The sequence below is a fragment of the Prionailurus viverrinus genome, chromosome C1 (assembly GCF_022837055.1).
Source record: "Prionailurus viverrinus isolate Anna chromosome C1, UM_Priviv_1.0, whole genome shotgun sequence".
In the NCBI taxonomy this organism is placed as follows: domain Eukaryota; kingdom Metazoa; phylum Chordata; class Mammalia; order Carnivora; family Felidae; genus Prionailurus; species Prionailurus viverrinus.
Window position 1 is genome coordinate 46,542,908 of NC_062568.1, and position 25,570 is coordinate 46,568,477.

The 25,570-nt window shown below is 39.6% G+C and overlaps 1 pseudogene; it reads left to right on the plus strand.

Annotated features, from left to right (window-relative positions):
* Positions 1-436: 436 nt before the first annotated feature.
* The window catches only part of LOC125171603 (transforming acidic coiled-coil-containing protein 3-like), a 143,027-nt pseudogene continuing 117,893 nt past the window's right edge, over positions 437-25,570 (plus strand).

A 25,570-nucleotide genomic window follows, 5' to 3' on the forward strand; every position in this document is an offset into this window, starting at 1 on the left:
TCTAAATACCCAGAAATTGACCAGAAGACTGACAGAACAAATGCCACAACTAGAGGTAAAGAAGAAGACATATTGAAGAAGGTAGGAAGTGCAGAGATGCAGTTTGGAAGAAAAACAGATTGTGGTTGCTGTGGTAGGGAGGGAGTCTTGGTTGCAGAGAAGGGCGAGAGAAGGGCACAAAGGGGAGCGCACATCTGAAGATGACTTACCTGAAGGATAAGGACACAATAGAACACAGAGCACACATTGAAGATGCTCTGGTAGTGCCAGGCCACAGGACACAGGGAACACTACACAGCAGGGCACTACAGGACCTCTCCTCCATTACCGTCAAGAATGGAAGACGTAGCTGACTTTCCTAACACACAGAAGCAGGAACAGAGGCTTAGACAAAATAAGCAGACAGAGAATTTTATTGCAAATGGAAGAATAGGACATGGCCATGGCCCGAGATCTAAGTAAAACAGATACAAGCAACATGCCTGATAAAGAATTTAAAGTGATGATTGTAAGGATACTACCTGGACTTGAGAAAAGAATGGAAGACATGAATGAGGCCCTTAACACAGAGATAAGGAATAACACAGCAGAGATAAAAGGCTCTATAAATGAAATGAGAAAAACTTGATGGAATGAACAGAAGGCTGGAAGCAGCAGAGGAACAAATTAGTGACCTAGAAGACAGAGTAATAGGAAGTAATCAAGGTGAACAAAAGAGAAAAAAAGAATTATGCATAGTTAGAATAGACTTAGGGAACTCAGTGACTCCATGAAATGTAACAATATTCATATAATAGGAGTCCTAGAAGAAGAAGAAGAGAGAAAAGGGGGCAGAAAATTTATTTGACGAAATAATAGCTAACATAGCTTCCATAATCTGGGGAATATCTAGCTAGATCCAGAAGACATAGAGAACTCCCATCAAATTCAACAAAAGCAGATCCACCACAAGGCATATTTTAATTAAACTGGCAAAATATGGTAATAAAGAAAAAATATTAAAAGTAACATGGTAATTTGCAACAATGTGGATGGAAATGGAGGGTATTATCTAAGTGAAATAAGTCAGTCAGAGAAAGACAGACATTACATGATTTCACCCATATGTAGAATTTGAAAAACTTAACAGATGATCATAGGGGAAGGAAAGGAAAAGTAAGATAAAAACCATAAGACACTCTTAAATACAGAGAACAAACTGAGGGTTGATGGGGGTGGGGAAAATGTGTGATGGGCATTAAGGAGGGTACTTGTTGGGATGAGGAGTGGGTGTTGTATGCAAGTGATGAATCACTGGGTTCTACTAATAGGTGTTTTATGTTTTTGGTGGAGCTACCCATTGCAAGCTAAGTAAAAGGACATTTTTAAGATTCGTTTTCATTTTTCACAGATGTTAAAATCTAAGCCTAGGGCACAGAGAAGAGAAGAGCCTGACTCACATTTGCTGAAGATTTATAACTCTGATAAAGGCTGTACCCAGAATGAATAAATAATGATTCTATTGTGTTTTCCCAGTTCAGTTCCATTAAAATAGCTTCAAAGTGAAATTATCATAGAATGTGCATTATAGGTAAACCACAGCTGGCTTGCCTGACAAAAGAAAGAGAAAATCAAATTATTTGAAATTATTTGAATTATATGAAAATAGATTTTCAGAGGTTTTTATTGTATTGAATGTTGCTTTGCTAAGTATATACCATTCCTAGCTTTGTGCTTAATGTGTCTCAGAGGCTGTTTGTTTGTTTGTTTGTTTAGAAGAAAAGTAATGTGTTGGTGGTAAGTAGAATGATAACTCCTGGGGTGATGTGGTGTCATGATGGCTAAGAATCCTACTTGTGGTGGATGGATATGCAGTAGCTAATGTGACACAATTGGTAGCTCTACTAATGGAATGATGTGAGGGAAATAAGGACTGTATACTAGTTGGCCTGCTCTGGAAGCCTTGAAGAAGAACCTTAAGCTCAGATCAGCCAGTTATCAACTCAGGATTCAGTGAAAGCCAGAAGGCAGGGTTTAAAGTGTCTCTTATCTCTTGCAGCCAGAGCCTGGACTGGGACAGGAACTGAAATGTGAGAGTGGTCAAAATGCAAAGGAGATGGAGAAAGTAGCCTTGACAGGTGCCCTAAGTTATCATCAGGGCCCTTATAGTGGAAACTTGAGAAATGGGATAAGGATATTGGGTGGATGTGCTAGACAAGTTTGAACTTGTTTTTTTCAAAAAGTGTTTACTTATTTATTTTGAGAGAGAGACAGAGACAGAGACAGAGACAGAGACAGAGAGACAGAGAGAATCCCAAGCAGGGTCTGCACTGTCAGGACAAAGCCCATGACTTAAGCTAAAATCAAGAGTCAGACATTTAACCATCTGAACCACCCGGGCACCCTGAGAAATGTGAACTATTAATTCCCCTGGGCTCATTGTTCCTTGACCTACATGCTAGGGAAGAGCAACCTCTTCTTGCCTGGGGATGAAAGACCCTGAATGAGCAACCTCTTCTTGCCTGGGGATGAAAGAGCAACAGGGCCAAATGCCTTGCAAATGGTGCTTGACTTCCTTAAGACATATTCTTTCCTTCTCTCATTGCCTAAAAAGCAGAAACAAGAGTCAAAGCAGCATAGCTTGAGAGAGAAAGCCTGGGCATGGGGGCTTGGGAGGGGGGAAGAGGATCGCTTACTTTCCAAAGAAATGTAGGAGATGGAAATGGTGTACCAGCTGGAACTTTGGAATATGTGTGGGAGTACATCTTAAGGGCATTGGCCTAGGGCTTGTGCAGAAAACAAGGCTGGAAAGTGGAGAGTTTATAGACTCAATGTCTATATGCCCATGACTCAACATTTATCGTGCTAGAGAGGACACCAGGAGCCCATTGTAATATCCTGCTGACATGGCTCTTTGAAGCTAGGAGGAGAAGCCAGAACTTCTTTGACAGAACATTGAGGAACAGCATTAGAAGCTCAGGAGGTGGGCATGTTAGAATGAATTTATTATGTGAGACTAGAGAAACAATCCCTGCTTCTCTTCCCTGGAAGAGCCCTGATAACACTTCATTCACTAAAGCAATAAGGAATGCAGTATTGATGGAGATATTGGCAACTTTGAGAAGTTCTATAGTAGCTGTCCTCTCTAGGCTACAGCTCACAGTTGGAGATTGCTATCTATGGTTGTCAAGAGAACAGGAGAATGATAGGATTCCAGAATATGTGAGGCCAAATGGTTGTATTTGGACATAATTATTGTAATGGGTGACAAGGCCAGCATGGCAACTAGGAAGCCTTGGCCTACTGGGGTCTGTGCCAAGGGTTCATTCATCATGCTTCTCCTGGAAGAAGACAGATGGAAAGTCCATCAGCGTGTAGCTTGTTAACTTCAGTATATAAAAATGAGTTATGAAGACTGATATTAACGAGAACAAAGGAAAATAGATTCCATATCTGAGCCAGAGTGATCTGAGATAGTTCACAGATGCAGAGCCTATTGATTGAAGGAAGCCTCAGTTCTTTTGAGAAAGGACATTGAAAGGCTACTTCCAGTATACACAATAATATTTTCTTCAATCCTTACCCAGAAGGATTTGTATCCACCTATCAGATAGTGATACATTGTGTAAAGACCTTTCAAGGGGTTTGGGGTAAATAATTTGAGCTGGTACTTATGACAGGGGAGCAGAAGCGTTATCATGAGCCTTGGGTAAGGTGGAACTTTGGGAGAGCAGGTGCTAAATGGAGTCCTGGCCTAAATCTGTCACATAGTAAGTCAAACTCCTGGCACCAAAGAAAAGAATCATAAGTAAAACTGAAAACTAGGAGAAACTAGAGGTTAGTGTCGCCCTCAAAGGCCTGAAGGACACAGGTTTATTTCCAACATATTTCCTTTCAATTCATCTCTTTGACTCATATAACAACTATGTGGATTTTGACAGATGACAGTAGACTACCACAGACTTAACCAAATAGTGGGTCCAATCACAGGTGTGCCAAATATTTTATCTCCACTGGAACAAATCAATATAGCCTGTGGTACTTGGTATTGATCTAGGAAATGAATTCTTTTCAATCCCTGTGAATCAAGAGTCTTTCAAGGTCAATCTACCTTTATGTTAGATGGACAGTGGTACACATTTACTATCTTGTCTCAGGACATTATTAATACTATTTCTCTCTATAAAAATAAAGTCTGCAGGGACTTTGATTATCTTAACATTTAACAGATCATTACCCTGGTCCACTATATGGATGCCATCTTGTTAACTGGATCTGATGTGTGAGAAGAAGAAATTATCCTAGTTGCCCATTCATGTCAGATGGTGGTAAAACCTTTAAGTTTCAGGGGACTGCTTTATTGTAAATGTTTTCAGAGGTTCAATGACCTTAGACATTCCAGGACATTCTTTCCATGGTAAAGGGCAAGTTATTGTATTTTATACCTAGTCCAACTACAAAAACAGGCAGAGTACTAAGTGGGCCTCTTCAGATTTTGAAGGCAGCATACATTGTAGTTAAAGATACTGCTTTGACTCATTTATGGGATGACTTTGATGGTTGCCAGTTTCAAATTGGGCCCATGGAAAAAGATGGCTATGTAGAAGGTCTAGGCTATAGTGTAAGCTGCCCTATTTTTCAGGTGGATCCAATTATGTAAAAACCAGATAAGGACTCCATCTGGAGTCTCTGGAAGCCCCAACAAGAAAGTTGCAGCATCTAGGGTTTTAGAGCAAGACTATGTCTTCTGCAGAAGAAAATTACCAGTTGCACTGCTGGTGCAATGCTGGCAGAGACTGAATACCGGCCCATTAGCTAGCTGCTCACCATGACCTGGGTAGATCACTGACAAAAAGTTTGGATAAGCATGGTGACAATTCATTATTAAATGGCTCTATGTTCTGAACGTAAGAACATAGATGGTGATAGTATTAGGAGGTGGGGTCTTTAGGAGGTGATTAGGTGATGAGGGCAGAGCTTTCATGAATGGAATTGGTGCCCTTGCAAAAGTGGCCCAAATTGCACCCTGTACCATGTGAAGTCATAGTCAAAAAGACAGCTATCTATGAGAAAACAGATTCTCACCAGATACCAGATCTGCTGGCACCATGATCCTGGACTTGCCAGCCACTAGAATTATGGGAAATAAAGGTCTGGTGCTTATAAGCCATGCAGTTTATGGTATTTTTGTTACAGAATCCAAATGGACTAAAATAAACAGAAGTGGTTCTTTTGGGATCAGATGCAAGCAGATCACAAGGAAAATAAATTATGTTAACAGGTGACCCCAATTCTGTTTTACCTATCTTTGTTGTACCAACAGAATTGTAACTCCCTCATCTCACATATAAGGACTAGTTCACAGATAGGTTGACTCCATTTGTGGAACCAAATGTGAGTTGTTGCCTCACTCTAATGCTGCTCAGAGGTGGCCCTAAAGAACAGTTGGCAAGGAGGGGATATTCCTAGTGAGCAGAGATGTGAGCATTATACATGGTTGTTTATTTTGTATGAACGACAAGTGGCCTGAGGTGAAGATATACCTTCCAAGAAGGTCAGAAACTAGAATGGACAAGCTTAGTCAGAAAACTAGAATGACAAGATTAGATTAGGAACAAAAGGTCTGAGTTAGAGGCATGAGCTGGACATACCAGGGTGTGTGTCTCTTCCTATATGATGATACTATCCACTGGAACACATTCAACACACAAGAAAGACCGAACAATTAGGTGGACAGAATGACCCTTCTGGTGGATATTGGTCAGCTTCCACCTTGAGTCACCTCAATATTTGCACAATGAGCTCATAGACAGAGGAGCATTGGTGGAAGAGATGGAGACTGTATATGGGTTCAATAGCATGGATTCCTCACTATGGCTGATCTAGCTACTGCTGCTACTGAATGCTGGACCTACTAGAAGCAGATTTCAGTGATTAGCTCCTGATACGTTATTATTCCTCAGAGGTCAACCAGTTACTTGATGGTAAGTTGATTATACCAATACCTTTCCACTCTGAAGATGACAGTGATTCTTCCTTACACGAATTGATATCTTCTCTAGATATGGGTTTCCATACCTGCTAACAGTGCTTCTGCAATACCAGAAGCACTCACTCAATGTGTGATTTACAAAATCAATACCATATAACATCCCCTCTGATCAAAGGACTCATTTCATAGAGAAAGAGGTGTAAAAGTAGGTGCACAGGCAACAGATCCTCTGGTTCTATCACATACCCCATCCCCTAAAAACAATAGGATAATTAGAATTATGGAATGGTTTAGCCAATGCCCTTCAAGACTGCCTTGAATCACTGGCTTATATATAATGAGGTTTTCTCATGGCTAAAATACACAGATCCAAGAACCAAGACATGGAAATAAACTGGTCTTTCTCACCATCTTGATGTCTACTTGTTGAATTTGCACGTCCCCTACTTGATATTTCAGCTCTGCTAGATGAGGAAATACTTTCACTCAGTAATGCAGTGTGTCCCTTGAGCCTGAAGTTGTGACTACTTCAAAAGAGTGAAAAGTAACTCCTGTTTTATTATGGGCCTCTCATGGCAGTGGACCAGCAGGTAAGAAAAGAATTATATTCATGAGGAAATGAACCTCAAGTTCATGAAGAGATAGGAGTGCTACTAAACAGTGGAACTGAGGATATGGAGCAGGTATTTCCATGTCTGGTAATAATAATGAACCAGCAACTGCAGTGATGATAGCATGGTAAGAACAAAGCAAATAAAAGTTCAGACTCTCAGGCTGAAGAGCTGTGACACTCCACTCTGTGTCACTCCACTAGGCAAGCAACTTAGACAAGTGGGGGAGGGATGGAGCAACTTGGCAGACAGAAGAGAGAAGAATATATATAAAGAATGATAGATAAGTGAGATGATGAATGTGAATTTTGGTTTGGGTATAAGTTGCAGCATCTGTAGTTTGTGCCTCTGGCCCTTGTGTATTAAGCTTTTTGAAGAGGCCAACACCTTGAACTCTCAGTGACAGATTTCATTTAATGTAGGGCACAGGTGGATCTGAGTAGGACCACAGGTGGACCATCTCAAGGTGCCTCTGGTGCCCTCACATCCTCTTGGTCATTTCTCTGAGTACAGCTGTGACTGGGGAGGACAGTTCTAAGTATGTTTGGACTCATTTTGCACCTACAGCATCTTGTTTCAAACATGTTGTATGTCTTTGATTTTAGTCTCAGGGCTTCTCTAATGCTGTGGATGAAGGAGGCTGGAATGTAGATCTACACGTTAGAAAGTAAATCTGTAAAAGTAAGTTAAAGTGTTTCCAGACTGGGGGATGTACTTGAAGACATTGGAGGGAAAGAGATGCCCTAGAAAGAATTTCAAGTGAAAAGAGAAAGGTCATGGGGAAAAGTCCCAAAGAATATGTAAAATATTTGTATGTGCAAAGAGGAAGACTGGCAGACAAGCTTGAAGAGTGGCCAGGGGTAATACCAGAATGCTTAATGTTTTTATTTAAGGATGACCTCATTTAGCCAAACTTAACCTTCTCAATATCATAAATATTAGCACACACACGCACACAAACACACACACTTTTTGTAGCTTATAAAGCCCTTCTATGAATTTTCACATTGGATATATACAGCTCAGCTGCAAAATTATACCCATTCTAGAGATAAGGAAATTGGATCCTTGACGTTATTGATAAAGAGATGATAGCTAGATGTTAAAGCAAAGCCTATCTTTTATTAAACTGCAGGAAACAACTGTTTGTCTTTCTAGACCTTGAATTTTAGTTTTTGGTTCAAGGTTTGCAACTTCAGGGTTCACATATTATATATAAATTAGGTTTATATATGATATATATCAATCTTTATATATAGCCTGATAGTTACAGCTTTGGCCTGATCTATGTATCTTAAACATGGCAATACATATCTAGTTATGCCTCTATTTTAACACTGTTTGTTGATTTTCTACTTGTAAAAGTATTTGTTAGTCACCCTCATGAATGGTCTCAGTTTAATGTAGAAGCTTCAGATGTTAGATTCACAAACATTGTTTCTCCTTTTGGGAAATTATAGACTGAAATAAATGCATCATTATAAGCAAATAACATGTATACATAAAAGATTAAAATAGCCCTTTGGGTATTAGATAGGTTTCAAATGTATTTTTTTCATGTAGCCCATAAAAAGAAAGTAAAATAAAAATGTAAAAAAAAATCTTTAGTAATTTTTTTTTGTTCTGCATAGATAGCTAACGTTCAAAGATATTTCTCTTGGGGGAAAAGGAATTATTCTGAATTTGAATTTTTAAGATGTGTGCATTTTTGTAGCAGCAACAGACAAATCTGCCACATTTCTAAATTTTAATGAGCATAGCCAGAAATGATTAAAATGAGATTTCCCCTCAATTTGGCGTTAAATACATGTGAGACTCTAGAGGGCACTCTATTCCTATTGTTTTTCAAGAGGTGGTGAAATTCTTTCAAATGCAGAGATGAATGCAGATATTTAAAATTCATCGTGAACACTTACAAGAAGGTTAGAGTACTTATGCAAGATTGTGAAATCAGTATGGATTAATGGTACTTTTGTGTTTTGTGTTACACGTTTTCACTTGGGATAGTTTATGTTCTTTAATGCTTGGATGGTAATTAAGTTCTCCAGAGAATATATGTACATTTCCAAGGTTAAATGTTCTAATACTTATAGGTCTAATTGTTTTCTCTGCATTGCTTAATTATGTTTTACTTAATTTCTTTACTTGGTTATTATTGTTAGCAATAACATTATTATTATTACTATTACTATTAAAACGCTTTAGTCAGAATTTTGAGATGTTTTCTGGGAGTAGGATCATCATAATACTTTGATTTCCCCCTAATTACATTCACATTAAATATAATGTATATAATACATGGGAAGGCCTCATCCAGTGCCTGGATTACAGTCGGTGTTAACTGACTGTTTCTCAAGTCTGAATCCAAAGAATAAGAAAACTTTTAATATTAATGAAGATATCACACTATCTGTATCTGTGCCCTCTTCTCTGGGCCTTTCATGGGCTAGGTGATAGTCAGAATCTGGTCACTTGGTTGTTTAATTTAGCTGAGAGACCATTTTTGTTTGTCAGTAGGTCTTAAAAAATCTGTATTGGGCTGCATTTAAATTCTAATTTTATATTAGATTATTAATTTAGAATATTGTATTTTAAATTCTAACAACGCTCACATTCCCCCCCCCCCCCCCCATTGTTATACTTCACCTTCCTGGTGCATAAAAAGCTATGTGCATTTAAAACCTCTGGATACACCCAGAATCTTTTGTGGGCAGCAGATGTCTGTCTTGAACACCGTTTTGTGGTTCAATAAGCGTTGTCTCATTAATTTGGTTTATTGGCCCTTATCTAAAAACCTCTTTAGTTTCCTGAACTTACCATTCTTTACAGCTGGGATTTGATTTCCATTTGTAGGCTCAACTTTGCCAGACTTGACCAAGGGGAATTGAAGCCTTAGGAATAGCTCTGACTGATTTTGCTTTCAGTGCTAATAACTTGTGTTATATAAAGCTCCCATCATGTACCCCATTTCCTGGAAGTGGGTACTGAGTTTTCTTCCATATATCTGAATTGTATTTTGATAACTTTCCAGTTACTCACTGGATTCCTCTCCAAGTAACTTGAATCCTGTTTTACCTTTTAGGTCTGGAGATGGCCGTTGCAGATGAACTATTGGGCCACTAGAGGGGGTTATGTTTTCTGCTGCCAGTTAGCCACGTTCTATATATTCTCACTGTAATTTTCCACACCTTGTTGAGTTCTCCTGACACAAACAGTTGCCCTCATACTCTTCACCTGGTAGTCATAATCCATTCATGTAGCATTTTCAAACACATTATTTAACTTACTTGTCATATCAGCTTTGATAATAAGCATTTATAAATTGGATACCATCACTCATTTTGTATAGATGATAAAAAGGTGGGTGAAAAAGTCAAGATTTGCACCCATGACTTCATACTACAGACATCAAAGCACTTTTTGTTAGTTTGTTTAAAGTAATTGCAACTGGTAATACGCTTTACTGCCTTCCCTGAATTTCTTGTTATTATTGAGTCTGCTTAAGCTCTTGCCCTACATTGTGAAGCCTTACTATTTTTGTTCTGCTCTTTTTAATTTGAACTTCTATTCTGACTCTGACAAGTGGATTATTATTTTATTAGGAATGAGACTCACTATTCCCAAGGCTCAGAATATCACAATAAGCATGTAGAAGCTTCTTCTTAGCTAGCAACTTGACATTCTCTTTTCAAACAGAGTATCACAAACTTACCAGAGAAGAATCCCCTCAGACCTTGTAACAGGCACAGATTGCCAGGTTACCAGGTTTAATCTCTGAGCACACTGTGGTTTAGTAGGTCTGGGATGAGATCTGAGAGCTTTTCAAAAAGGGTTGTAGACAGTTCTTATCTTCAAGCAAATTTCAAAATCAATTTTCTAGAGCACAGTCTCTTAGAATGGTGTGACATTAACCTGTTATGCTCACTTCCTTTTCTATATCTTTTTCTCTGTAGATGAATTGGAGCATCTTTCTTTCCTTTTTCCCTCCTCCACTGCTGAGCTCCTCCTGTCAACAACAGAATTTCATTGTGATAGCTTATCGGCCCACTGTGTAACTTGGGTTTGGAAAGCCATTTGGTCTACAGATGCTCCTTGTCCTGAATAGAATTGGAGAAAATGATTCTGAAATTGTACCCACCCAAGATGATTTTACCCTATAGTATTTCTAAAGGCCACCCAATAATTATAGAGTTTTGGAACCAGATGATGTTGGATCTTGAATTCTTTTACTACCTTCTCAGAAGGAGGTGACATTTCTTTTCCTAAATAAACTTAGTGTATTCTGCAGAAGTTGCCAGATTATCTCAATGACTCTTAAACTAAATTCTAGGAGGCCCTTGGCACACTATAAAAACAAAGTACACATATAAATATCCCACAAGAAAAATGAAAAAGTATGGAATTGTTATTTGTGTCAAGAAATAAGATGTTCTGGAAAGGAATGCCATCTAATGTAACATCTGCCACTGGAAGAGATTGGAAGTAAATACTCATCTTGAAAACTGAGAAGCTACCCATTGATGATTCTACACTGTCATGTTCTCACATAACTCTAACAGAGCACATGGAAAGTCACAAGGCCAAGAATGAACTCGTATAGCTACTGTCTCTCCTCCTGGAGTGGAGGTACTTTGGAGCATTTGCTGTGGCCCTCAGCTGGATAGGTTTAAAATCCTAATTCAGTCAGTTCCAGAATTGGATTCAATTTAAGTAAAGCACAAACTCTTAAAACTAATGTTTAAAACCAGAGTGCCAATTTATTACTTTGCCATTACACCTGTGTTAAAAAGTGGAATCCTATCAACATGGCCAGAATCTGCTTTCACTCCATGTAAAACTGCATAGAAATGAATTTTATTACCAGAAAAACTGGTGGCTAAATTTACTATTTTTTCCTGGATGCAGTCTGGATAGGCACTGCCGATGTTTGGGAAAGACTGCCCTATGATTTTGTAGCAGATCAACCTTTTTTTCTGACAAACACATAGTTTCTTCAGCTATATCACAACTTTTAATTGAGTTAACTCATGTTTCACTGATATGAGAATTATACTTTTTCAGGTGGCTTTGTTTAAATATTACTGTAATTATTCATGACCGATTTGACCTATATTCTTATCAAACTAATTACACAGAGGAGTAGGCTGACGTTTTTTCTTTTCTTTTCTTTTTTTTAGCCCTATCCTCTTTCATTTATGTATCTTTTATATCCTCACATAGCCTATCAGAAGTTATTTTCAACTGAAACATGACATTATATTCCCCAAATAGAGAAGATATGAATCACTAATGTGGCATATTTAAAAAGAGAGAAAATTCATTTCAGGCAAATGCTTTACTTCTGGGTGACATTAAGATGAACAACAATTTACCTTGTTAGGAGAGAGATAATACTTGAAACATCACATTACCAATTCTGAATACATTGTACTTGGATTTAGCATAGTTCGTTCAGCACTGGCCACATATTATTTTTTTAATTTTCATTATGAATTGAAGACTTCAATAGGGTAATCTGAAAAAAATTTCATGTTTCATTTACTTTAGATATCCATGGTTTTTGCCCTTTTTCCCTCTGGGCATAATGATTTTGATAAACATTGTTCCACTATTATTTGAATATCTGACAGGCTCTCCATTAATATTCCAAATAGCACAACAGTTGACTTTAGTTTGACAGAAAAAAGATAAGTGTACCCTGGCCTCCAATGTTATTGATGTGTTTTGAATAAGAAATGCCAACCATGTTTTATGGTTTTATACAGATATGGAAAATATGAAAAGAAACAAATTGGCAGTGATGATTTTAAGATAAGTGACAATTTTATTAGAAAGAATACCCCAAAGAAATAATATTTCATAAGGCAAAAGGAACATTCACATTAAAACAACAATCCATAACAGAAAGTATTTGAAAAAATGTAGCAGATGTGGGCATGCCTGAGGATGTAGGAAATTATTTATGCTATTTCAAATTACTATGCGTTTGAAAATTGAAATAATTTAATACTATTATTTATATTTCAAATATATGTGTTCATATGATTTTTTCTTATTTTAGAATCCATTTATATTCAAACTTTTTGAAGAATTTCACTGGCCTTGCTTATATCTTAGATAGGATTGGGAAAGAAAAGGAAACCATGTACTAGTCACTTTGCCACTTATGCCACCTCTTTTGTCACAGTTAATCATCAGCACAATTCCCTGAAGCAGGTTATATCCTTCCCACTCAGAGATGTGAAAATGAGGCACGGAGAGATTGTCATGCTGAAGATCACAGACATAATAATTCCAGCAAAAATGACATTGTTAAACCCTCACAACATCCCATTGTAGTAAATAATGCTGTCATCCTCATGTTACAAATGAGGAAATAGGCTAAATGAGTTTAAAAGTAGCTTACTTACTCGTTAGTGTGGAGCCTATTTCCTTTCCTCTGAACCGTGTCCTGTTTGTACGTCATATGGCCTGTTGTCAGCCAGTGGTATTATGAATTTCTTATAAATAATTTAGATAGGGGCTTCTGGGAAGATGGCGGCGTAGGAGGACGCTCACTGCATCCTACAGATCACTTAGATTCCACCTACACCTGCCTAAATAACCCAGAAAATCGCCAGAAGACTAGCAGAACGGAGTCTCCGGAGCCAAGCGCAGACGAGAGGCCCACGGAAGAGGTAAGGAAGGGCGGATAGGCGGTGTGCTCCACGGACTGGCGGGAGGGAGCTGGGGCAGAGGAGCGGCCGCCGGCCAAGCAGTGACCCCAAGTCGGCTGGCAAAAGCTGAGGGGCTCGACGGAGTGTGTTCAGACAGCAAGCGGGACTTAGCATCTGGGAGGTCATAAGTTAACAGCTCTGCTTGGAAAGCGGGAAGGCTGGAGGACAATGGGAGGGAGAGTTGCTGAGCCCCGGGATGACAGAACTCAGTTTGGCGGGGAACAAAGGCGCTCACCAGCGCCATCTCCCTCACCCATCCCCCAGCTAAAATCCCAAAGGGAACCAGTTCCCCTCACGGAACTTGCTTGCACCGCGCAAACACCCAACGCTGTGCTTCTGTGGATCCATCCCTCTGGTGGGTCTGACTCCCTCCCGGTGCCACAGGGCCCCTCCCGAAGCAGATCTCGGAAGGCAAAGCTAGCTGAGCCTGCCCCTCCCGCCCCTGTGCACCTTGCCAATCCACCACAGCTGATATGCCAGATCCCCAGCACCACAAGCCTAGCAGTGTGCAAGTAGTCCAGATGGGCCACGCCACCCCACAGTGAATCCCGCCCCTAGGAGAGGGGAAGAGAAGGCACACACCAGTCTGACTGTGGCCCCAGCGGTGGGCTGGAGGCAGACATCAGGTCTGACTGCAGCCCCGCCCACCAACGCAAGTTATTCAAGACAGCACAGGGGAAGTGCCCCGAAGTCCCGCACCACTCCAGGGACTATCCAAAATGACGAAATGGAAGAATTCCCTCAAAAAAAGTCCCGGAAATAACGACAGCTAATGAACTGACCAAAAACGACTTAAACAATATAACAGAAAGTGAATTTAGAATGATAGTCATAAAATTAATCGCTGGGCTTGAAAGCAGTATAAAGGACAGCAGAGAATCTCTGGCTACAGAGATCAAGGGACTAAGGAACAGTCACGAGGAGCTGAAAAATGCTATTAATGAGCTGCAATTTAAAATGGAGACAACCACGGCTGGGATTGAAGAGGCAGAGGAGAGAATAGGTGAACTAAAAATAAAATTATGGAAAAAGAAGAAGCTGAGAAAAAGAGACATAAAAAAATCCAGGAGTAGGAGGGGAAAATTAGAGAACTAAGTGATGCACTAAAGAGAAATAATCTATGCATAATTGGTATTCCAGAGGAGGAAGTGAGAGGGAAAGGTGCTGAAGGTGTACTTGAAGAAATCATAGCTGAGAACTTCCCTGATCTGGGGAAGGAAAAAGGCATTGAAATCCAAGAGGCACAGAGAACTCCCTTCAGACGTAACTTGAATCGATCTTCTGCATGACATATCATAGTGAAACTGGCAAAATACAAGGATAAAGAGAAGATTCTGAAAGCAGCTAGGGATAAACATGCTCTAACATAAAGGGAGACCTATAAGACTCGTGACCGATCTCTCTACTGAAACTTGGCAGGCCAGAAAGGAATGGCAGAAGATCTTGCATGTGATGAACAGAAAAAATAAGCAGCCGAGAATCCTTTATTCAGCAAGTCTGTCATTTAGAATAGAAGGAGAGATAAAGGGCTTCCCAAACAAAAAATGAAGGAATCCGTCACCACTAAACCAGCCCTACAAGATATCTTAAGGGGGGATCCTGTGAGACAAAGTACCAGAGACATCGCTACAAGCATGAAACCTACGGACATCACAATGACTCTAAACCCATATCTTTCTATAATCACACTGAACATAAATGGACTAAATGCGCCAACCAAAAGACATAGGGTATCAGAATGGATAAAAAAACAAGACCCATCTATTTGCTGTCTATGAGAGACTCATTTTAGACCGGAGGACACCTTCAGATTGAGAGTGAGGGGATGGAGAACTATTTATCATGCCACTGGAAGTCAAAACAAAGCTGGAGTAGCCATACCAATATCAGACACACTAGACTTTAAATTAAAGGCTGTAACAAGAGATGAAGAAGGACATTATATAATAATCACAGGGTCTAACCATCAGGAAGCGCTAACAATTACAAATGTCTATGCGCCGAATATGGGAGCCCCCAAATATATAAAACAATTACTCACAAACATAAGCAACCTTATTGATAAGAATGAGGTCATTGCAGGGGATTTTAACACCCCACTTACAGAAATGGATAGATCATCTAGACACACGGTCAATAAAGAAACAAGGGCCCTGAATGATACACTGGATCAGATGGACTTGACAGATATATTTAGAACTCTGCATCCCAAAGCAACAGAATATACTTTCTTGTCGAGTGCACATGGAACATTCTCCAAGATAGATTACATACTGGGTCACAAAACAGCCCTTCATAAGTATACAAGAATTGAAATCATACCATGCATACTTTCAGAACACAATGCTACGAAGCTTGAAATCAACCACAGGAAAAAGTCTGGAAAACCTCCAAAAGCATGGAGGTTAAAGAACACCCTACTAAAGAATGAGTGGGTCAACCAGGCAATTAGAGAAGAAATTTAAAAATATATGGAAACAAACGAAAATGAAAATACAACGATCCAAATGCTTTGGGATGCAGCAAAGGCAGTCCTGAGAGGAAAATACATTGCAATCCAGGCCTATCTCAAGAAACAAGAAAAATCCCAAATACAAAATCTAACAGCACACCCAAAGGAACTAGAAGCAGAACAGCAAAGGCAGCCTAAACCCAGCAGAAGAAGAGAAATAATAAAGGTCAGAGCAGAAATAAACAATATAGAATCTAAAAAAACTGTAGAGCAGATCAACGAAACCAAGAGTTGGTTCTTTGAAAAAATAAACAAAATAGACAAACCTCTAGCCAGGCTTCTCAAAAAGAAAAGGGAGATGACCCAAATAGATAAAATCATGAATGAAAATGGAATGATTACAACCAATCCCTCAGAGATACAAGCAATTATCAGGGAATACTATAAAAAATTATATGCCAACAAACTGGACAACCTGGAAGAAATGGACAAATTCCTAAACATTGACACGCTTCCAAAACTCAATCAGGAGGAAATAGAAAGCTTGAACAGACCCATAACCAGCGAAGAAATTGAATCAGTCATCGAAAATCTCCCAACAAATAAGAGTCCAGGACCAGATGGCTTCCCAGGGGAGTTCTACCAGACGTTTAAAGCAGAGATAATACCTATCCTTCTCAAGCTATTCCAAAAAATAGAAAGGGAAGGAAAACTTCCAGACTCATTCTATGACACCAGTACTACCTGATTCCTAAACCAGACAGAGACCCAGTAAAAACAGAGAACTACAGGCCAATATCCCTGATGAATATGGATGCAAAAATTCTCAATAAGATACTAGCAAATCGAATTCAACAGCATATAAAAAGAATTATTCACCATGATCAAGTGGGATTCATTCCTGGGATGCAGGGCTGGTTCAACATTCGCAAATCAATCAATGTGATACATCACATTCATAAAAGAAAAGATAAGAACCATATGATTCTGTCAATCAATGCAGAGAAGGCATTTGACAAAATCCAGCAACATTTCTTAATAAAAACCCTTGAGAAAGTCGGGATAGAAGGAACATACTTACACATCATAAAAGCCATTTATGAAAAGCCCACAGCTAACATCATCCTCAACGGGGAAAAACTGAGAGCTTTTTCCCTGAGATCAGGAACACAACAGGGATGCCCACTCTCACCGCTGTTGTTTAACATAGTGTTGGAAGTTCTCGCATCAACAATCAGACAACAAAAGGAAATCAAAGGCATCAAAATTGGCAAAGATGAAGTCAAGCTTTCACTTTTTGCAGATGACATGATACTATACATGGAAAATCCAATAGACTCCACCAAAAGTCTGCTAGAACTGATACATGAATTTAGCAAAGTTGCAGGATACAAAATCAATGTACAGAAATCAGTTGCATTCTAATACACTAACAATGAAGCAACAGAAAGACAAATAAAGAAACTGATCCCATTCACAATGGCACCAAGAAGCATGAAATACCTAGGAATAAACCTAACCAAAGATGTAAAAGATCTGTATGCTGAAAACTATAGAAAGGTTATGAAGGAAATTGAAGAAGATATAATGAAATGAAAAAACATTCCGTGTCATGGATTGGAAGAATAAATCTTGTCAAAATGTCAATACTACCCAAAGCTATCTACACATTCAATGCAATCCCAATCAAAATTACACCAGCATTCTTCTCGAAACTAGAACAAGCAATCCAAAAATTTGTATGGAACCACAAAAGGCCCCGAAAACCAAAGTAATTTTGAAGAAGAAGACCAAAGCAGGAGGCATCACAATCCCAGACTTTAGCCTCTACTACAAAGCTGTCATCATCAAGACAGCATGGTATTGGCACAAAAACAGACACATAGACCAATGGAATAGAATAGAAACCCCACAACTAGACCCACAAACGTATGGCCAACTCATCTTTGACAAAGCAGGAAAGAACATCCAATGGAAAAAAGACAGCCTCTTTAACAAATGGTGCTGGGAGAACTGGACAGCAACATGCAGAATATTGAAACTAGAACACTTTCTCACACCATTCACAAATATAAACTCAAAATGGATAAAGGACCTGAATGTGAGACAGGAGACCATCAAAACCCTAGAGGAGAAAGCAGGAAAAGACCTCTCTGACCTCAGCCGTAGCAATTTCTTACTTGACACATCCCCAAAGGCAATGCAATTAAAAGCAAAAATGAACTACTGGCACCTCATGAAGATAAAAAGCTTTTGCACACCAAAGGAAACAACCAACAAAACTAAAAGGCAACCAATGGAATGGGAAAAGATATTTGCAAATGACATACCAGACAAAGGGCTAGTATCCAAAATCTACAAAGAGCTCACCAAACTCCACACCCGAAAAACAAATAACCCAATGAAGAAATGGGCAGAAAAAATGAATAGACACTTCTCTAAAGAAGACATCCGGATGGCCAACAGGCACATGGAAAGATGCTCAATGTCGTTCCTCATCAGGGAAATACAAATCAAAACCACACTCAGATATCACCTCACGCCAGTCAGAGTGGCCAAAATGAACAAATCAGAAGACCATAGATGCTGGAGAGGTTGTGGAGAAATGGGAACCCTCTTGCACTGTTGGTGGGAATGCAAACTGGTGCAGCCACTCTGGAAAACAGTGTGGAGGTTCCTCAAAAAATTAAAAGTAGACCTACCCAATGACCCAGCAATAGCACTGCTAGGAATTTACCCAAGGGATACAGGAGTACTGATGCATAGGGGCACTTGTACCCCAATGTTTATAGCAGCACTCTCAACAATAGCCAAATTATGGAAAGAGCCTAAATGTCCATCAACTGATGAATGGATAAAGAAATTGTGGTTTATATACACAATGGAGTACTACGTGGCAATGAGAAAGAATGAAATATGGCCCTTTGTAGCAACATGGATGGAACTGGAGAGTGTTATGCTAAGTGAAATAAGCCATACAGAGAAAGACAGATACCATATGTTTTCACTCTTATGTGGATCCTGAGAAACTTAACAGAAACCCATTGGGGAGGGGAAGGAAAAAAAAAAGAGGTTAGAGTGGGAGGGAGCCAAAGCCTAAGAGACTCTTAAAAATTGAGAACAACTGAGGGTTGATGGGGGGTGGGAGTAAGGGGAGGGTGGGTGATGGGTATTGAGGAGGGCACCTTTTGGGGTGAGCACTGGGTGTTGTATGGAAACCAATTTGACAATAAATTTCATATATTGAAAAAAATAATTTCTATTTCTTTCTTTCTTTCTTTCTTTCTTTCTCTCTCTCTTTCTCTCTCTCTTTCTTTCTTTCTTTCTTTCTTTCTTTCTTTCTTTCTTTCTTTTTGAGAGAGAGAGAGAGTACAAGCAAGGGAGAGGAGCAGTGGGAGAGACAGAATCTCAAGCAGGCTCCATGCTCAGAATGGAGCCCAGCATGGGGCTCAATCCCATGACCCCAGGATCATGACCTGAGTCAAAATCAAGAGTTGGACGCTCAACCGACTGAGTTACCCGGGCACTCCCACATGCAACTTTACAGAGACCAACTCCTTATTTATTTAATTGTGACTTAGGCTTTCTTACAATCCATTACTCAATTAGCTTTTGATCCATTAGTTCTGGAAATCACCACCCCAAACTCCAGGGTTTGGATCTAATAACAACTTTGGGTTTCACAGATGATTTTATATCTATGTATCTATATATCTTTATCTATCTATATTTAAGGGGACAGCATATTAGGAGATATTCAAGGAGATAAATTTATATAAGGATATATATAAGGATATATATATAAAGATATACATATTTCCTTATCACTCTAACCTCAGGAATTAGGAGGAAAAGCCCACATTTATGTATGGTTATTTGGTTGTTAGTGAGTCCTCAGGTACAGAAGCTTGTTACAAGATTTTTTTGTGTAATCACTGGTTAGAGAGAAGGTATTTTGAATTAACATAAATTAAATATGACCATTAGGCTTTTGAAGAGCATTGACTTACTCTAGGCAAACTGTGGTTTCTGAGGAGTCAGATGAAAGGGAAAATTGTAACATATCAGTCATCAGCATTTATTTATCATCCAATATAAACTAAAGAAGGAATTTCTGGAAGTATAAGTCAACAGGAGTTGGCTGAATTCCCAGTCTGATTTAATAAGCAATCAACATAAGTAGCTTAAATATATTGCAAATAAATTGCCATACTGTATTTTCTTATACTTTCTCAGATGTGCCAAAGCAAGTACTTTTTTTTTTTTTGGTATTTTATTTTATTTTATTTATTTTTTTTATGAAATTTATTGACAAATTGGTTTCCATACAACACCCAGTGCTCATCCCAAAAGGTGCCCTCCTCAATACCCATCACCCACCCTCTCCTCCCTCCCACCCCCCATCAACCCTCAGTTTGTTCTCAGTTTTTAACAGTCTCTTATGCTTTGGCTCTCTCCCATTCTAACCTCTTTTTTTTTTTTTCCTTCCCCTCCCCCATGGGTTCCTGTTAAGTTTCTCAGGATCCACATAAGAGTGAAAACATATGGTATCTGTCTTTCTCTGTATGGCTTATTTCACTTAGCATCACACTCTCCAGTTCCATCCACGTTGCTACCAAAGGCCATATTTCATTTTTTCTCATTGCCACGTAATATTCCATTGTGTATATAAACCACAATTTCTTTATCCATTCATCAGTTGATGGACATTTAGGCTCTTTCCATAATTTGGCTATTGTTGAGAGTGCTGCTATGAACATTGGGGTACAAGTGGCCCTATGCATCAGTGCTCCTGTATCCCTTGGATAAATTCCTAGCAGTGCTATTGCTGGGTCATAGGGTAGGTCTATTTTTAATTTTCTGAGGAACCTCCACACTGCTTTCCAGAGCGGCTGCACCAATTTGCATTCCCACCAACAGTGCAAGAGGGTTCCTCTTTCTCCATATCCTCTCCAGCATCTATAGTCTCCTGATTTGTTCATTTTGGCCACTCTGACTGGCGTGAGGTGATACCTGAGTGTGGTTTTGATTTGTATTTCCCTGATAAGGAGCGACGCTGAACATCTTTTCATGTGCCTGTTGGCCATCCGGATGTCTTCTTTAGAGAAGTGTCTATTCACGTTTTCTGCCCATTTCTTCATTGGGTTATTTGTTTTTCGGGTGTGGAGTTTGGTGAGCTCTTTGTAGATTTTGGATACTAGCCCTTTGTCCGATATGTCATTTGCGAATATCTTTTCCCATTCCGTTGGTTGCCTTTTAGTTTTGTTGGTTGTTTCCTTTGCTGTGCAGAAGCTTTTTTTCTTCATAAGGTCCCAGTAATTCACTTTTGCTTTTAATTGCATTGCCTTTGGGGACGTGTCCTGTAAGAGATTGCTACGGCTGAGGTCAGAGAGGTCTTTTCCTGCTTTCTCCTCTAAGGTTTTGATGGTTTCCTGTCTCACATTTAGGTCCTTTATCCATTTTGAGTTTATTTTTGTGAATGGTGTGAGAAAGTGGTCTAGTTTCAACCTTCTGCATGTTGCTGTCCGGTTCTCCCAGCACCATTTGTTAAAGAGGCTGTCTTTTTTCCATTGGATGTTCTTTCCTGCTTTGTCAAAGATGAGTTGGCCATACGTTTGTGGGTCTAGTTGTGGGGTTTCTATTCTATTCCATTGGTCTATGTGTCTGTTTTTGTGCCAATATCATGCTGTCTTGATGATGACAGCTTTGTAGTAGAGGCTAAAGTCTGGGATTGTGATGCCTCCTGCTTTGGTCTTCTTCTTCAAAATTACTTTGGTTTTCGGGGCCTTTTGTGGTTCCATACAAATTTTTGGATTGCTTGTTCTAGTTTCGAGAAGAATGCTGGTGCAATTTTGATTGGGATTGCATTGAATGTGTAGATAGCTTTGGGTAGTATTGACATTTTGACAATATTTAGTTTTCCAATCCATGAACAGGGAATGTCTTTCCATTTCTTTAAATCTTCTTCAATTTTCTTCATAAGCTTTCTATAGTTTTCAGCATACAGATCCTTTCCATCTTTGGTTAGATTTATTCCTAGGTATTTCATGCTTCTTGGTGCCATTGTGAATGGGATCAGTTTCTTTATTTGTCTTTCTGTTGCTTCATTCTTAGTGTATAAGAATGCAACTGATTTCTGTACATTGATTTTGTATCCTGCAACTTTGCTGAATTCATGTATCAGTTCTAGCAGACTTTTGGTGGAGTCTATCGGATTTTCCATGTATAATATCATGTCATCTGCAAAAAGCGAAAGCTTGACTTCATCTTTGCCAATTTTGATGCCTTTGATTTCCTTTTGTTGTCTGATTGCTGATGCTAGAACTTCCAGCACTATGTTAAACAGCAGCGGTGAGAGTGGGCATCCTTGTCGTGTTCCTGATCTCAGGGAAAAAGCTCTCAGTTTTTCCCCGTTGAGGATGATGTTAGCTGTGGGCTTTTCATAAATGGCTTTTATGATGTGTAAGTATGTTCCATCTATCCTGACTTTCTCAAGGGTTTTTATTAAGAAATGTTGCTGGATTTTGTCAAATGCCTTCTCTGCATTGATTGACAGGATCATATGGTTCTTATCTTTTCTTTTATGAATGTGATGTATCACGTTGATTGATTTGCGAATGTTGAACCAGCCCTGCATCCCAGGAATGAATCCCACTTGATCATGGTGAATAATTCTTTTTATATGCTGTTGAATTCGATTTGCTAGTATCTTATTGAGAATTTTTGCATCCATATTCATCAGGGATATTGGCCTGTAGTTCTCTGTTTTTACTGGGTCTCTGTCTGGTTTAGGAATCAAAGTAATACTGGCTTCATAGAATGAGTCTGGAAGTTTTCCTTCCCTTTCTATTTCTTGGAATAGCTTGAGAAGGATAGGTATTATCTCTGCTTTAAATGTCTGGTAGAACTCCCCTGGGAAGCCATCTGGTCCTGGACTCTTATTTGTTGGGAGATTTTTGATAACCGATTCAATTTCTTGGCTGGTTATGGGTCTGTTCAAGCTTTCTATTTCCTCCTGATTGAGTTTTGGAAGAGTGTGGGTGTTCAGGAATTTGTCCATTTCTTCCAGGTTGTCCAATTTGTTGGCATATAATTTTTCATAGTATTCCCTGATAATTGTTTGTATCTCTGAGGGATTGGTTGTAATAATTCCATTTTCATTCATGATTTTATCTATTTGGGTCATCTCCCTTTTCTTTTTGAGAAGCCTGGCTAGAGGTTTGTCTATTTTGTTTATTTTTTCAAAAAACCAACTCTTGGTTTCGTTGATCTGCTCTACAGTTTTTTTAGATTCTATATTGTTTATTTCTGCTCTGATCTTTATTATTTCTCTTCTGCTGGGTTTAGGCTGCCTTTGCTGTTCTGCTTCTAGTTCCTTTAGGTGTGCTGTTTGATTTTGTATTTGGGATTTTTCTTGTTTCTTGAGATAGGCCTGGATTGCAATGTATTTTCCTCTCAGGACTGCCTTTGCTGCGTCCCAAAGCGTTTGGATTGTTGTATTTTCATTTTCGTTTGTTTCCATATATTTTTTAATTTCTTCTCTAATTGCCTGGTTGACCCACTCATTCTTTAGTAGGGTGTTCTTTAACCTCCATGCTTTTGGAGGTTTTCCAGACTTTTTTCTGTGGTTGATTTCAAGCTTCATAGCATTGTGGTCTGAAAGTAAGCATGGTATAATTTCAATTCTTGTAAACTTATGAAGGGCTGTTTTGTGACCCAGTATATGATCTATCTTGGAGAATATTCCATGTGCACTCGAGAAGAAAGTATATTCTGTTGCTTTGGGATGCAGAGTTCTAAATATATCTGTCAAATCCATCTGATCCAATGTCTCATTCAGGGCCCTTGTTTCTTTATTGACCGTGTGTCTAGATGATCTATCCATTTGTGTAAGTGGGGTGTTAAAGTCCCCTGCAATTACCACATTCTTATCAATAAGGTTGCTTATGTTTATGAGTAATTGTTTTATATATTTGGGGGCTCCAGTATTCGGCGCATAGACATTTATAATTGTTAGCTCTTCCTGATGGATAGACCCTGTAACTATTATATAATGTCCTTCTTCATCTCTTGTTACAGCCTTTAATTTAAAGTCTAGTTTGTCTGATATAAGTATGGCTACTCCAGCTTTCTTTTGGCTTCCAGTCGCATGATAAATAGTTCTCCATCCCCTCACTCTCAATCTAAAGGTGTCCTCAGGTCTAAAGTGAGTCTCTTGTAGACAGCAAATAGATGGGTCTTGTTTTTTTATCCATTCTGATACCCTATGTCTTTTGGTTGGCGCATTTAATCCATTTACATTCAGTGTGATTATAGAAAGATATGGGTTTAGAGTCATTGTGATGTCTGTATGTTTTATGCTTGTAGTGATGTCTCTGGGACTTTGTCTCACAGGATCCTCCTTAGGATCTCTTGTAGGGCTGGTTTAGTGGTGACAAATTCCTTCAGTTTTTGTTTGTTTGGGAGGACCTTTATCTCTCCTTCTATTCTAAATGACAGACTTGCTGGATAAAGGATTCTTGGCTGCATATTTTTTTCTGTCTAGCACCGTGAAAATCTCGTGCCAATTCTTTCTGGCCTGCCAAGTTTCAAAAGAGAGATCGGTCAAGAGTCTTATAGGTCTCCCTTTATATGTGAGGGCACGTTTACCCCTTGCTGCTTTCAGAATCTTCTCTTTATCCTTGTATTTTGCCAGTTTCACTATGATATGTCGTGCAGAAGATCGATTCAAGTTACGTCTGAAGGGAGTTCTCTGTGCCTCTTGGATTTCAATGCCTTTTTCCTTCCCCAGATCAGGGAAGTTCTCAGCTATTATTTCTTCAAGTACCCCTTCAGCACCTTTCCCTCTCTCTTCCTCCTCTGGGATACCAATTATGCGTATATTATTTCTTTTTAGTGTATCACTTAGTTCTCTAATTTTCCCCTCCTACTCCTGGATTTTTTTATGTCTCTTTTTCTCAGCTTCCTCTTTTTCCATAACTTTATCTTCTAGTTCACCTATTCTCTCCTCTGCCTCTTCAAGCTGAGCTGTGGTGGTTTCCATTTTGTTATGCATTTCGTTTAAAGCGTTTTTCAGCTCCTCGTGACTGTTCCTTAGTCCCTTGATCTCTGTAGCAAGAGATTCTCTGCTGTCCTGTATACTGTTTTCAAGCCCAGCGATTAATTTTATGACTATTATTCTAAATTCACTTTCTGTTATATTATTTAAGTCCTTTTTGATCAGCTCATTAGCTGTTGTTATTTCCTGGAGATTCTTCTGAGGGGAATTCTTCCGCTTGGTCATTTTGGATAGTCCCTGGCGTGGTGAGGACCTGCAGGGCACTTCCCCTGTGCTGTGGTGTATAACTGGAGTTGGTGGGTGGGGCCGCAGTCAGACCTGATGTCTGCCCCCAGCCCACCCCTGGGGCCACAGTCAGACTGGTGTGTGCCTTCTCTTCCCCTCTCCTAGGGGCGGGATTCACTGTGGGGTGGTGTGGCTCGTCTGGGCTACTTGCACCCTGCCAGGCTTGTGATGCTGGGGATCTGGCGTATTAGCTGGGGTGGGTAGGCAAGGTGCACGGGGGCAGGAGGGGCAGGCTTAGCTCGCTTCTCCTTAGGTGATCCACTTCAGGAGGGGCCCTGTGGCAGCGGGAGGGAGTCAGATCCGCTGCCGGAGGTTTGGCTCCGCAGAAGTGCAGGGTTGGGTGTTTGCATGGAGCGAGCAAGTTCCCTGGCAGGAACTGGTTCTCTTTGGGATTTTGGCTGGGGGATGGGCGGGGGAGATGGCGCTGGCGAGCGCCTTTGTTCCCCACCAAACTGAGCTCTGTCGTCAGGGGGCTCA